The sequence below is a fragment of the Chlorocebus sabaeus genome, chromosome 7 (assembly GCF_047675955.1).
Source record: "Chlorocebus sabaeus isolate Y175 chromosome 7, mChlSab1.0.hap1, whole genome shotgun sequence".
NCBI classification, from domain to species: Eukaryota; Metazoa; Chordata; class Mammalia; order Primates; family Cercopithecidae; genus Chlorocebus; species Chlorocebus sabaeus.
In genome coordinates this window covers 38,882,754-38,897,989 of record NC_132910.1, presented here as the reverse complement: position 1 = coordinate 38,897,989, position 15,236 = coordinate 38,882,754, and the positions used below count along the sequence as shown (strand labels likewise).

Here is a 15,236-nt window from a genome sequence, read left to right as displayed (position 1 = left end):
AGGAATTCCAGATTAGGAAAAGTGCTGTGAAGGAAATAGATAACTTGCTGAGGGACAGAATAGTTGAGGGAGAAGTGACTACTTTAGATTGCAGGGGGAGGATGTCTTTTCTGATGAGGTCACATTTGTGCAGAGACCTAAGGACATGAAGCTGCCAGTCATTGAAAAAGCTGGGAAAAGAGCATTCAAGGCAGGTAAGACTGTACATTGAAAAAACAGATCTGAGGTAGGAAAGAAATAAGAATAATCAAGGAGGCCGGGCACAGTGGCTCACTCCTGTAATCCCATCGCTTTGGGAGGCCAAGGCAAGTGGATCATCTGAGGTCAGGAGTTCAAGACTGGCCTGACCAACATGGTGAAATCATGTCTCTACTAAAAATACAAAAATTAGCCGAGCATGGTGGTAGCCGCCTGTAATCCCAGCTACTCAGGAGGCTGAGGCAGAAGAATCGCTTGAACCCGGGAGGCGGAGGTAGCAATGAGCCAAGATCATGCCATTGCACTCCAGCCTGGGCGCCAGAGCAAGACTTTATCTCAAAAAAATGAAATAAAATAAAATAGCCAAGGAATAGAAAGACCAATAAACTAAAGCATAGTAAACTAGGGGCATAATAATCTGTATTTAGGCCAGTATGGTGGACACTGCTGGCTGCTTCCCAATACCCGTTAATTCTTTCTTCCACATTATGTGTAGAAATAGGCCTAGTTTTAACTTCTACCTCCCTAATTCTCTCTGCAGTAGCTCATTTCATAAGCACCATTTACCCTTTACCATTTCGCCTCCTTCCTTTATTCCAGCTTGAAAGGAGGACATAATTCCTAGAGAAGGAGGAGCTATCCTGAGAACAATACTAACAAAAACCACACAGTATGGATGGCAGAGTAGGGTGCAAGAAGGAGCCTGTCTTTTATGACTTCCTCAAGTAGATGCACTGGCCCTAGACAGCTGGCTTCTGGACTAATCAAGAAAATAAACCCTATCATTATGATTGTGTTAATTTTACGTAAAAATCCTGACTCAAGACTTAAACATCTAAGGCCTTACACACCATTCTGAGGAATTGGGATCTTATCCCAAGTGCAATGATAAGCCGTTAAAACTCCACCAAATTTTATTGTTCACAACATAGAGAAGTAGATGTTATAAACATTGAAACTGGATAAACAGCAGCATTCAAGTGGGCATTGTGTGGGATCAGGGTACTGGATTCTTCATACTTGCTTATTTTATTTTATTTTTTTTAGATACAGAGTCTCGCTCTGTTGCCAAGGCTGGAGTGCAGTGGTATGATCTTGGCTCACTGCAACCTCTGCCTCCCAGGTCCAGGCGATTCTCCTGCCTCAGCCTCCTGAGTAGCTGGGATTACAGACGCACACCACCATGCCTGGCTAATTTTTGTATTTTTAGTAGAGACAAGGTTTCACTATGTTGGCCAGGCTGGTCTCGAACTCATGACCTCAAGTGATCCACCTGCCTCAAACTCCCAAAATGCTGGGATTACAGGTGTGACCACCACACCCAACTAATACTTGGTTCTACTACCATCATCTCCCTCTTATTTCCCACAATTCACTGGGTCAGAAGTAGCTTCCTTCCCTCTCTCTCTTTCCTTATGGAAAAAAACATTTTTTCATATCTTCTGTTTTTTCAGTTAAAGAAACCCTTCACACTCACCAGTCCTGCTTCTTGATAAGTTAATGCATGCAGAAGGATTTTTTAAAACCCCTTCTCACTTGACAAAGCCTGGCTTTCAAGATTAATCCTGTGCTGGAGACTCAAAAATCCCATTTGACAGTTGCTTCTTTGTTCCAATTCATATGTATTTTTCCCCCTAAAGCATGAAAACCATTATTTCAAGGGATGGAGTGCCTCAGGGCAATAAGACATTCAAATATAAAAACATCTAAAAATATTTCAAAAATATTATGCTCATGGGGTTTTTTTTTTTAATTTTGTCTATGTAGTTTGGGCACATTCACTTCTCTAGGCCTGTTTCCCTACCTATAAAATGAGGAGATATGGTAATCAACATCATAGAGCTATGAGAGTTAAAGAAGATAAATTTTATAAAATGTCAAAAAAAATTGTAATTATTATTTTTTTCAAGCATTTACAATGTGATACCTACAATTGGCTATATACTTTACACATATCACCACGTTTAGAGCTGACAATTACCCCTAGGAGGGCTGGTCTGATTGCCTCTACTTTAGAGATGAGGATTCAGACTTGGAGAAGTTAAATAACTTGCTCAACTTCACACAGCCTATCTAATAATTTCTAGAGTCAGATGTATTAGTTTTCTATGGCTGCTATAACAAATTACCACAAATTAGTAGTTGAAAATAACAGAAATTTATTCTCTCACAGTTCTGGAGACTGGAAGTCCAAAATCAGTTTTGTTGTACCAAAATGAAAGTGTCTACTGGACCATGCTCTCACTGGAGGCTCCAGTGGAGAATCCATTCTTTGCCTCTTAGAGCTTCTGGTGGCTGCTAACATTCCATGGCTTGTGGCCACATCAGTCCAATCTCTGCTTCTGTGGTCACATTGCCTTCCCCTTTCCTGTTTGAATCAAATTTCCCTCTCCCTGTCTTATTATTATTATTATTATTATTACTATTATGATTATTGTCTGAAACAGTCTTTCTCTGTTGTACAAGCTGGAGTGCAGTGGCACGATCTCAGCTCACTGCAACCTCCACCTCCCAGGTTCAAGCGATTCCCCTGCCTCAGCCTCCCAAGTAACTGGAATTACAGGCATGCACCACCACGTCCAGCTAATTTTTGTATTTTTAATAGAGATGGGGTTTCACCATGTTGGCCAGACTGGTGTTGAACTCCTGACCTCAGCTGATCCACCTGCTTTGACATCCCAAAGTGCTGGTATTACAGGTATGAGCCACTGCACCCAGCCTCTCCCACTCTTTTGTAAGGACACTTGTGATTTCATTTAGTGCCCACCAGGATAATCTCACCATCTCAAAATTCTTATCTACATCTGCAAAGACCCTTTTTTCATGTTAGGTAACATTTATGGGTTCCAAGGATTAAGACCTGATATCTTTCATTATTCAGTTTGCTACATAAGGAATCAAATGTAGGTCTATATGACTATAAGCTTAAATTTCAACCATGCATTTGTCCACTTCATAGTTACTAAATTCCTGATACATAGAAGCACTGTGGCAGATACTGTGGCTACGATGTGAAGCAAAACCAATCACCATTGGTTGATTTGGGCTGCCCTTACGAGCCAACAAGTTCGCTGGGGAGATAGATATTGGTAAAAATAATTATGCAAATGAAGGCCAAATTGCAACTATGATACATGTTACGATAGGAGGTACATGGTGCTGTAGGAATTTGGTCAAGTCTGGGAAAGCTCCACATACTAAGAATTACTTGAGATGAGATCTGAAGGAAGAATGGGGTCACTAGACATAAAACGAAGAACAAGCAAAAATCCTTATGTAGTCCTGCTAGCACAAGGTCTGACACATGTAAGTTCTCATAAAATCAGTTTCCTTCTTCCCACTCTCCTCTCTTCCTTAAAGAATCTACTGGAGCAACTATAGTCTTATTGTAACAGACATAGAACTACTCCCATGGGGCTGTAGAACCACACAGGTTTCCCTAAGTGTCTTCCTAACTCATGCTCTGTGCTATAGTCCATGTAACATCTGTCTTCACAGGTCATAGTTCATCAGCGTAAATTTTGATAAATCTTTAATATACCTTGCTCCATCAAGACAGGAACCAAAAATTAAATACTTAGTTTGTAAAAAAAAAAAAAAAAAAAAAAAGCAAGCATTTTGTCAATATACCGTGTTCCAAAATGGGATTGAGACATTGTCAAGACATTTGAAAAATCCCAACAAACCATCCATTAACCAAACTTTTTGTTTTTGTTTTTTTTTGAGACAGAGTCTTGCTCTGCTGCCCAGGCTGGAGTGCAGTGTCACGATCTTGGCTCACTGCAACCTCCACCTCCCTAGTTCAAGCAATTTCCCTGCCTCAGCCTCCCTAGTAGCTAGGATTACAGGCTTTCGCTACCATGCCTGGCTAATTTTTTTGTATGTTTTGTAGGCACGGGTTTCTCCATGTTGGTCAGACTGGTCTCTAACTCCAGACCTCAGATGATCCACCCGCCTCGGCCTCCCAAAATGCTGGAATTACAGGCGTGAGCCACCGCACCCAGCCAACATTTATTTTTTTAAAAAAGATCTTGTCAATTCTATCTCACATTGTTTATTAGGCAACAGAAAGTTGTTCAAAGACAGTTGTTGCAAATGTTACCATGTGTTACATGAAAGAAATTTCAGAAAATGTGCTTTTGCAGTTGAAAGTAAGTATTTTTCAATGCTTTCATGGACTTTTTTTGTTTGTTTGTTTGAAGCCAGTCAAATTTAGCTGGGGGGAGGGTAGAGTTGTACACCAACTTTAGTGACACTAATGTTAATAAGTTCTGATAACTCACTACTGCTGGACCAGCCTAGCTGACCTTTGCCATGTAAAGGAAATAAAATTATCTGATTTAACAGCTAATTGAAAAACAAAATATGGAATAGTTTTCCTTTTTTGTCTTAGATCTTATTCAATGTTATTTCTTAACCTTCTCAGATATTTCTTTTTTCTTTTTTTTTTTTTTTTTTGAGACTGAGTCTCACTCTGTCACCCAGGCTGGATTGCAGTAGTACAATTTCGGCTCACTGCAACCTCCAGCTCTCAGGTTCAAGTGATTCTCCTGCCTCAGGCTCCCAAGCAGCTGGGATTACGGGCATGTGCCACCACATCCGGCTAATTTTTGTATTTTTAGTAGAGACAGGGTTTCCCTGTGTTGGCCAGGTTTGTTTTGAACTCCTGACCTCAAGTGATCTGCCTGCCTTGACCTCCCAAAGTACTGGGATTACAAGTGTAAGCCACCACACCCGGCCTAAATGTTCTATTTCTTAACCTGATGATGGGTACATAAATGTCCATTTTATTATTCTGTAAATCATACATTGTTGTGTTTATGATTTATTTCACAATTTAAAAAAGATCACTCCACCTATTCCCCTTGCTCAAATTCCATGCTCATTAAAGAGCATTCTGGTGATGCTCTGACTCCTATTGTAACTGTGCCTCCAGTAAGGGAATGGATATTGGACCATTTGGCATATACAATTCTTTTTTTTAGAGTAATAAACTGGTGTGAAAGTTTTATTTTAGAAAAAAATACTAATGAAACAATGAATGCTTAGTTCATTTAATGACTGCGTTCTTATAAATGAAATTAAATTGGTCTCTCAATATGTTCTCTTAGAGCCAATATCTCTTCTGCAAGTAACCAAATTCATACTCAGAATCAGGACTTTCTGGATGCTTCCATTTCATCCCATATTGCAGCTTCAATTTTTGAAACGTCATATTCCCTTATCATATCAAATTCAAGTCACAGCTGTCTCTACTTCTAAGTTGCTTTCATTTGTTCTTCGGTGAAACAGATCAAATATTATTCCTTAAATATTAAAATTTGGACAGTCCCAGTATTTGGACGAGAGCTGAGGCTTCATTTTCACTTTCAGCTTATTAACAGGAACTTCTTGGCTAGGCTGTTGTGCTACTGGCTTCATATTCACATCAACAGTGCTATATTCAGGAAGGGCATCTCGTAACTACAGCAAGTTATCATCCAGCCATCTCTCTAATTTGACCACTTGAATCTCCTGGATTTGAAGATTATAAAGTTCAAAGCAAATCTTAACACCTTGTCCTTTGATAATGTTCCTAAGGATAAAAGTAGCCCCAAGTCCTTTTCCTGATCTCTGGATGCAAATCCCCAGAAACTGGCTGAGTTTTTTCACTGGCATATGAGTTAGCTATAGTAACACAAAGAATACTTCCAAAATAGAACTCTGGAATGTGGAGTACTTTTCTCCTTTCTAACATAACTTTTCTTCCTTTTTGAAATTTCAGAGAATTTGTTCTTTTCCTTGGAGGAATGAATTAGGGACTCAAGAACTGCAAGCAACAGAGGCCAACCCCCAGCCTGGAGACTCTGGCCTGGGCTTCTTGCAACCCCATGCCCCGCCACAATGCAGGCCACCATGCTAGCTTGCTCACGTTGAGACTACTAGTCTCCATGTTTTAAATTAGTCATTTTTCTTCCTTTTGGTGAGTTCTGTAAGGTTCAATAAGTAACCTCTGATCAATATTTATTGCTGGAGAAAGAACTGAAAACTGTGAGTTTGCATCAAACAAACACTACTGTGTATAGTAGCAGTGCTGCAAGAAGTAGGACAAGAGCTATCTGGACATTCATCCACAGAGAGTTTGATTGATTTGGTGGCTGGGAGGTGAGGGCATTCCTTGTGATTGCTTCTGTTTATGCCAATGGAGACAAAGTGGTCAGCTGATGGTGAGGGAAGAAAAGGGAGTATAGACAGTTTGAGGAGAGAGGACAATGTGTGATATAGCCTCTTTTAGACAGTGGGAAAGGAAACATCGTAGGAAATTTCCTCCCAGGGAATATTTAACGATCCTTTGAGATTTGTATATGTGAATTCAATCAGCATGGTTGAGGCTGTTTTTTGTTTTGTTTCAGGAATGCTCAGCTTCGTGGTGCAAACACAAAGTAGAAGAGAGCGGGGCTTAACTAGGGGTTAGAGCATTGCTAGGAGAGTCCAATAGTGGGATCAAGCATCAGGAGAATGATTCTAATGAAGGGCCATGGGTTCTAAGCTGAATACGGGGAGAAGGGAGGAACTGAGTCAGGTAATCTGTAGTGGAAAGTGGAAGTCAGTTGATTGGAAGACACTAGTCAAGCAGTTGCTCTAGTGCACTCAAGTGAGTGGGCTGGAAGGCTAGTAAGGGAGGGGTGGGGTGTGAGAGAGGGGGAGGTTCCAAGCTGAGATTGGGATGCTGTGCAGAACCAAGGATATCAAGGTCATTAATATAGCCACAAGAATGAGAGATAAAGACAACTCAGTAAAAGCCAAGTCAAACAAGCAATTTTTGGCCTTATCTAGTCTTTTCTCAGCACATTGGTCTCCAATATGTAACTATTTTACCGTTGCATGGTAACAGGAGACTTGGCAGTTCTCAGAGGACTTATCTTCCTGTTTATGAAAGAGCGATGAACTCAGAGGTTATCACTGGTAGGTAGATGGTTAACACACAGTAAATAGACCTATAATTTAGATAGGAGTGATCATAGGACAAAGCATTCTGGGAGTGTTATAAAACTCCAGGGAAATCAAGAAGCTAAATGTGACTTGGAAGGCTGCAAACAATAAAGGTGGCAAAAAAGGAGTAGGTTGAGTGGTGTTGACTCATGATGAAGGAAACTCAGTAGTAGGAAGGAGGAACTGGATTAAGCAAATTCAACCTAATTCTTCGGGGTTATAAGACAAGGACAAATAAACCTGCATACCCTCTTATTTACTCCTTTATCTCCACAAAAGGGAATATTTTCACTTGAAGTAAATCAAGCTATAGTGAATATCCACAGTAGCCTTGAAGAGGAAAGCAAGGATAACAAAACAAAGGTGGATAGTATACGAAAGCTTCAGAACCTCTTTCTCCCAGTAGGTTTAACATGAGGCACCAAATAACAGAAAACTGCAAATAAATTAGGGGGAAGCAGCACTGAGTTCAGGTGCAGAGTTTAATTTCAATCTCTTTCAAATTCCAGATTAAACATTGTATAGTTTGGACATTGTATATAGCAAAATTCTTAGATAAGATATTCAGGTTTAAATTCTAGTCTCACTTATGAGGCAGAAAAAAAATGTATCTGTATATACCTAGTCCAATGCTAGTTTGACAATTTTATGATCTGATTCATAAATTTACTTTAGAGTATAAGCTTAGATAATTTTCTAATGAGGTGTTTCCTTATTGGTCACTGAATTTATAGATCATAGTTTTCTGAAACTTCCCACTACTTGTTGGGAAAAAGCTGGTGTTGGGGAAAAAACTGAGGCAGGGCTTGCATGTCTGACATAATGTCCTCTGGAATGTGTCTAGACTTGCTGGCTTCTTGCTTCTAACCCTCCTAGGCTCCTAAATTGATTGTATTCCCATTATCTCAAGTAGCAGATGTTCCATATAAATCCTAAACCATCACAGCTGTAGATCATGCACCTGCCCTTTTGACCCCCACATTCTCACGACCTGTTTCTTTGTTGGATTCCCAATAAATAGCTTGGGCTCCCAGAGCTCAGGGCGTTTGCAGCCTCCATAATCATGATGGCCCCCTGGTCCCACTTTTCTTCTCAAACTTTTTCTCAATCCTTTGACTCTGCCGGACTTTGTCGCCCCCACGATCTGGTGTTGGGACTGATCACCCCAATATTGCTGGCAGCCCAAAATGGGGCAATAAAGACACTGGTGAAGAAACACTAGAACTTGTGAAAGCAGAGGATGCATCATCAAAGGACACGCAAGGACGTCTAAAAGAAGCTTGGCAGAAAAGCTGAGCACTTGGAAGAACCAGGGTAACAACGGGACAAAGTGAAAGCAGACATTCTGCTTATTTAAATTTCTTAAGGCATTTATTACGAAGAGGAGGAGTGAAAGTTAGTAGTCAGAATTTGTTGTCAACCTTTAATGCAGTAAAGCAGTTTTGCCCATAGTTCCTGGAACAAGGGACTATGGAGCTGAATGAATGGGAGATAATTGGCAGAGATTTTTTTAAAAGTGTATAAAGATGGAGCAAAAATTCCAGTCTTGGTTTGGTCAATGTGGGTGCTAATAAAAGCAGCTCTTGAACCATTTCAAACAGATGATGAGGCAGATTCAGATGAGGAAAGAGGAGGATGAGTGTAAAAACCTATCTTCAGATTCTGAATGTGAGGAACAAACAGGAAACAGAGGAAATTAAAGAAAAGAAAGGGAAACTAAAAAAAGTATGTTTTACTAGACTGTCGGCTCTACCTGCTGAATTAAGTGAAAGGCCACCTCCTCTCTCTCCCCTTAATGGGTGAGAAGATGAATTAGCTAGAAAACTTACTGCTTCTGTAGTTGTAACATTAAAATCTGGAGCAATTGGTGGTGCTATACAAAATTCTATTCAAAAGGCTACAGCCGAGGGAGACCTTGAAGCATGGCAATTTCCCTTAACTGTAATCCAGCAGGAAGGACAGAATATGGCTAATCGGACCACCTTTCCTTTTAAGCTGTTAAAGGAATTCGAGCAAGCCATTAGTCAATATGGGCCAAACTCTCCTTTTGTGCAAACTTTATTAAAAAACGTTTCTCTCGATAATAGATTAATACCGTATGATTGGGATACTTTAGCAAAATCTGTTCTCACTTCATCTCAGTACTTGCAGTTTAAAACCTGGTGGGCTGATGAAGCTCAAACTCAGGCAAGGGAAAATACACAAGCACAACCACCTGTGCCTGTTTCCTTTGGGAGTCGGAGCTAATTGGGGTTGATTAGAAAATCAAGCAATAATGGAGGATGTTGCCATTGTTCAGCTGCACTCTGTGTACTTACAGGCACAGGAAAGGATAAATGTTACAGGGGAAAAATATCCTTCTTTCAGTTCTATCCAACAAGGACCTAAAGAATCATATATTGATTTTATTGGTTGGCTGCAAGAGGCTGTGTATAAAGCCATAACTGATAAAACAGCTCAAGATGTTGTAATACAGCTTCTTACATATGACAATGCTAATACAGAGTGTCAAACTGCTATTAGACCCCTGAGAAGGAAGGCTCATTTAGCTGAACATATTAAGGCTTGCGATGGCATTGGGGGTAACTTACATAAGACTACTTTTTTAGTTCAGGCTATGGCTGGATTAAGAGTCAGAATATGCCCTGTTTCTTAGGCTCTTGCTTTAATTGTGGGCAACTGGGACACACACAAAAGGAATGTAGGAAAGGAAATCAAAAGGCAAGAGCTACCAACAAACAGAAAAGTCCTGGTGAATACCCCATTGTGAAAAAGGCCATCACTAGGCAAGTCAGTGTCATTCTAAAATTAGCAAAGATGGACAACCTCTCTCGGAAAACAGGAAGAGGGGCCCACCTCGAGCCCCTCAACAAACCGAGACATACCCAGTACAGTCACTGCCCTTACAAATGTACAATTGTCCCCCGACACAGCAGGCAGTGCTGTTATAGACCTCTGCAGCACAATTCCTATCTCCTTACTTTCCTGGGGAGCCACCAAAACAGGTCCCCACAGGAGTTAGGGGACCCTTACCCACAGGAACAGTTGGTCTATTACTTGGAAAGTCTAGTCTAAATTTGAAAGGTGTCACTTGCATATGGGAATAATTGATTCTGATTATATCAGAGAAATTCAACTAGTTCCTCAACGCTATGGTCTGCTTTCCCAGGAGAAAGAATTGCTCAGTTGTTGCTGTTACCTTACATAAAATTAGGAAGCAGCACAATGAAGAGAACAGGAGGCTTTGGTAGAACTAATGCAACAGGAAACGCTGTATATTGGGTTAATCAAGTGTCTGACAAAAGACCTATTTTCACAGTAACTCTTCAGGGAAAAGATTTTGAAGGACTAGTAGATACTGGAGCTGATGTCTCTATTATTGCTATAAATCAATTGCCCTGGCACTGGCCTAAGCAAAAGGCATCCTTTGGTATTGTTGGAGTAGGAGCTGCCTCGGAAGTTTTTCAAAGTTCCTTGATTTTACCATGTCAAGGGCCAGATGGTCAGGAAGGGACAATTCAGCCTATCATTATACCTATTCCTCTCAATTTATGGGGTAGAGACTTACTGCAATAATGGGAGGCTGAAATATCTATTCCTATGGATCAATATAGTAGTAACAGTAGACAAATGATGATAAATATGGTATATTGCCCAGGAAAAGGCCTAGGGAAAGATAAAAATGGCCAATCAGAACCTTTAGAATTAAAAGGACAAACAGATCGGACCAGATTGGGGTGTCATTTTTAGAAGCGGCCATTGTCGAGCCTCCAGCTCCCATTCCTCTTGTTTGGCTAACTGCCAAACCAGTTTGGGTGGAGCAGTGGCCGCTGAAACAGGAAAAACTGAAGGCCTTAAAAGAGCTGGTGCAGGAACAATTGCAAAAGGGTCATATAGAACCTACTTTCTCCCCTTGGAATTCTCTTGTATTTGTCATTAAGAAAAAATCAGGGGCCGGGCACGGTGGCTCAAGCCTGTAATCCCAGCACTTTGGGAGGCTGAGACGGGTGGATCACGAGGTCAGGAGATCGAGGCCATCCTGGCTAACACGGTGAAACCCCGTCTCTACTAAAAAATACAAAAAACTAGCCGAGCGAGGTGGCGGGCGCCTGTAGTGCCAGCTACTCCGGAGGCTGAGGCAGGAGAATGGCGTGAACCCGGGAGGCGGAGCTTGCAGTGAGCTGAGATCCGGCCACTGCACTCCAGCCCGGGCGACAGAGCGAGACTCCATCTCAAAAAAAAAAAAAAAAGAAAAAATCAGGGAAATGGAGAATGTTAACAGATTTAAGGGCTGTTCATGCTGTAATTCAACCCATGGGTGCACTACAACCAGGGTTACCCTCCCCAACAATGATCCCAAAATACTGGCCTCTCATAGTGATAGATCTAAAGGATTGCTTTTTTTTTTAAATACCATTCCATTAGCTGCCCAAGATTATGAAAAATTTGCTTTTACTATTCCCACCATAAATAATAAAGAACCAGCAGACAGATACCATTGGAAAGTACTACCACAAGGCATGCTAAATAGGCCGACTATTTGCCAAACTTATGTCAGGAAAGCTATTAAGCCAGTTAGAGAACAGTTTAAAAAATGTTATATCATCCATTACAGGGATGATATTTTGTGTGCAGCTGAAACTAGGGAAGAATTGATGTTGCGCTACAAACAGTTAGAAAAGCCTGTAAATGTGGCAGGGTTGATTATAGCCCCCAGTAAAATCCAAACTTCTACACCTTTTCAATATCTAGGAATGAAGGTAGAGTGAAATCCTATTAAGCCTCAAAAGATTCAAATTCAAAGAGATAATTTAGAAACCCTAAAAGATTTCCAAAAATTACTAGGTGACATTAATTGGATTCATCCAACTTTACACATTCCTACCTATGCTATGTCTCACCTCTTTTCTACCTTACAAGGTGATTCTAACCTTAACAAGAAACGTTCCTTGTCCAAAGAGGCATTGGAGGAACTTCAATTAATTGAGGAAAAAATCAACAAGCACACGTAGAACAGATTAATCCAATGCAACCATTACAGTTTTTAGTTTTTCCTATTAAGCATTTGCCTACAGGAGTTATAGTTCAACAGGATGATCTGGTTGAGTGGTTTTTCTGCCTCACAATACAACCAAAATGTTCACTCTGTACCTGGATCAAATTGCTGTGCTAGTAGGACAAGCAAGCCTGCACACAACAAAGCTAATGGGATATGATCCAAATCAGATTATAGTTCTGTTAACTAAACAACAAATTCAACAAATCTATGTTAATTCCCAAGAATGGCAAGTTAATTTGGTAGGTTTTGTTGGCATTCTTGATAATCATTATCCTAAATCTAAGATATTTCAGTTTCTAAAATTAACATCCTGGATATTGCCTTCTATTACTCAAAAAGCCCCTATTAAAGGGGCCCTTACTGTTTTTACTGATGGATCTAGTAATGGGAAAGCCTCATTTGTGGGACCTCAACAAGTTTTGCAAACTGACTTTACTTCTGCTCAAAGGGCTGAACTTATGGCTGTGATAACAGTGTTAAAAAACTTTTAAACAGCCAGTAAACATTGTTTCTGATTCAGCCTACATAGTGCAAACCACACAAAATATTGAATGTGCCTTAATTCAAAATGTGACTGATGAACAACTTAATTCTTTATTTCATTCTTTACAGCAAGCACTACAACAAAGGCATTCACCTTTCTATATCACTCATATGAAAGTACATACTAACCTCCTTGGCCCTTTAACTAAACTTAATCAAAGGGTGGATGCATCGGGGTCCGCAGCTTTTGCTGATGCACAAACATTTCATTCTTTTTTTTTTTTTTTTTTTTTTTTTTTGAGACGGAGTCTCGCTCTGTCGCCCAGGCTGGAGTGCAGTGGCGCAATCTCGGCTCACTGCAAGCTCCGCCTCCCGGGTTCACGCCATTCTCCTACCTCAGCCTCCCGAGTAGCTGGGACTACAGGCGCCCGCCACTGCGCCCCGCTAATTTTTTTCTATTTTTTAGTAGAGACGGGGTTTCACCATGGTCTCGATCTCCTGACCTTGTGATCCGCCCGCCTCGGCCTCCCAAAGTGCTGGGATTACAGCACAAACATTTCATTCTTTAACCCATCTTAATGCTTCAGGCCTTAGAAAAAGATACGGTGCATCAAGGAAAGAAGCTAAAGAAATTGTGCAACACTGTTCTATCTGCCAAGTCCTGCATTTGCCACATCAAGGAAGAGGAGTTAACCCTAGGAGTTATCTCCAAATTCCATCTGGCAGACGGATGTAACACATATTCCCACTTTTGGAAAATTGTCCTTTGTTCATGTTTCAGTAGATTCCTATTCACATTTTATCTGGGCCACATGTCAAACAGGGGAGGTTACAGCTCGTTAAAAGACATCTTTTACCTTGCTTTTCTGTTATGGAAATCCCAGAAAAAATAAAAGCTGATAACGGCCCAGGATACTGTAGTAAAGCCATGGCTACATTCTTTCAACAATGGAATATTGCCCATACTATGGGTATTCCATATAACTCACAAGGATAGGCAATAGTGAAAAGAGCTAATTGTACTTTAAAAACTCAAATACAAAAGCGGAAGGCAGGAGACCAGGAATATAAAACATCACATATGCAATTGCATCTAGCTATATTAACATTAAATTTTACAAAAAGATCAACCCATAACTGCAGTGGAACAACTTCTGACAGGACAAAAGGAAAATAAAAAGGCTGGACAAGATATATGATGGAGGGATACACATACAAAGAACTGGGAAAAAGGAAAGATGATTACACGGGGAAGAGGATTTGCTTGTGTCTCTCCAGGTGACAATCAGGTGCCTGTGTGGGTGCCCGCCAAACATCTGAAGATCTATCATGAGCCACAGCATCTAGTGGACCCACCTGTACAGTGTGCAAATTGAAGGTCTGAAAAGCCTTGATTTGCTTTCCTTGTGTCTTCTGTTAGAAGGGGCCTGTTTCTCATTATCAGTGGCCTCCCGGCTACAGCCACAGAAGTTTTTGCTTCTGTTTCAGTAGATTAAATAATGTGGGGGTGAGGGTATGCTTGTTTTTTGCAGGAGATGAATGAACCGTGTGGATGCCCCCAAGATGTGTATGACCATGGAATGGGAGACTGGAGGGACCCATGGATCCCAACCATGGACTAGGTTCCCCCAGTAGGAGCCATGAGCCAGTTGAATCTGAATGCGAAGATGGAATGAAGACTGACCAGAGTCACGATGCTTAATGAACCAGTGCTTTCTGACTCAGCTCCTCCCTACCCTGAATACAAGAGACCCTAATAGTTAGGCAGGAATATCATTGCCCCTATTCAGCATGAAGAAGTTACAGAAGATGGACCTTCATCTTTCTGCAACCCCTAGGATTAAGGGTCCTCTTGTAAAAGGGAAAGGGGAGATATGTGGGATGCATTCAAACCACAGAGACTCCAGTTTGAATGAGAGCTAAGAAACATGAAGCTGGATCACCAACCGGCAATTAAGGGCTGCACAGCCTGCAATTGCCTTGCTCAATTAAAAGAGGCCACCTTTTATGCTAGTAATAATGATAACTAGTAATAATGATAGTAATAATGATACCTTCTCTTTTACAAAAAGGAGAAGTGGGGCATGTTGGGGAAAAAAAACTGAGGCAGGGCTTGCATGTCTGACATGATGTCCTCTGGAATGTGTCTAGACTTGCTGGCTCCTTGCTTCTAGCCCTCCTAGGCTTCTAGATCGATTGTATTCCCATTGTCTCAAGTAGCAGAAGATGTTCCATATCAATGTTAAACCATCACAGCTGTAGATCATGTGCCTGCCCTTTTGACCCCCACATTCTCATGACCTCTTTCTTTGTTGGATTCCCAATAAATAGCCTGGGCTCCCAGAGGTCGGGGCCTTCGCAACCTCCACAATCATGATGGCCCCCTCATTCCACTTCCTTTTTCAAACTGTCTTTTTCTCAACCCTTTGATTCTGCCAGACTTCATCACCCCATGACCAGGTGTTGGGTCTGATCACCCCAACACTACTGTGGCTGAATACTTCAAAATTATTAACTTTCGTAA

At 41.0% G+C, this 15,236-nt stretch overlaps 1 pseudogene; it reads right to left on the bottom strand.

Moving 5' to 3' along the window:
* Window positions 1–5,351: 5,351 nt before the first annotated feature.
* LOC103235933 (large ribosomal subunit protein bL19m pseudogene) lies at window positions 5,352–6,001 on the bottom strand (annotated as a pseudogene).
* Window positions 6,002–15,236: the final 9,235 nt, after the last annotated feature.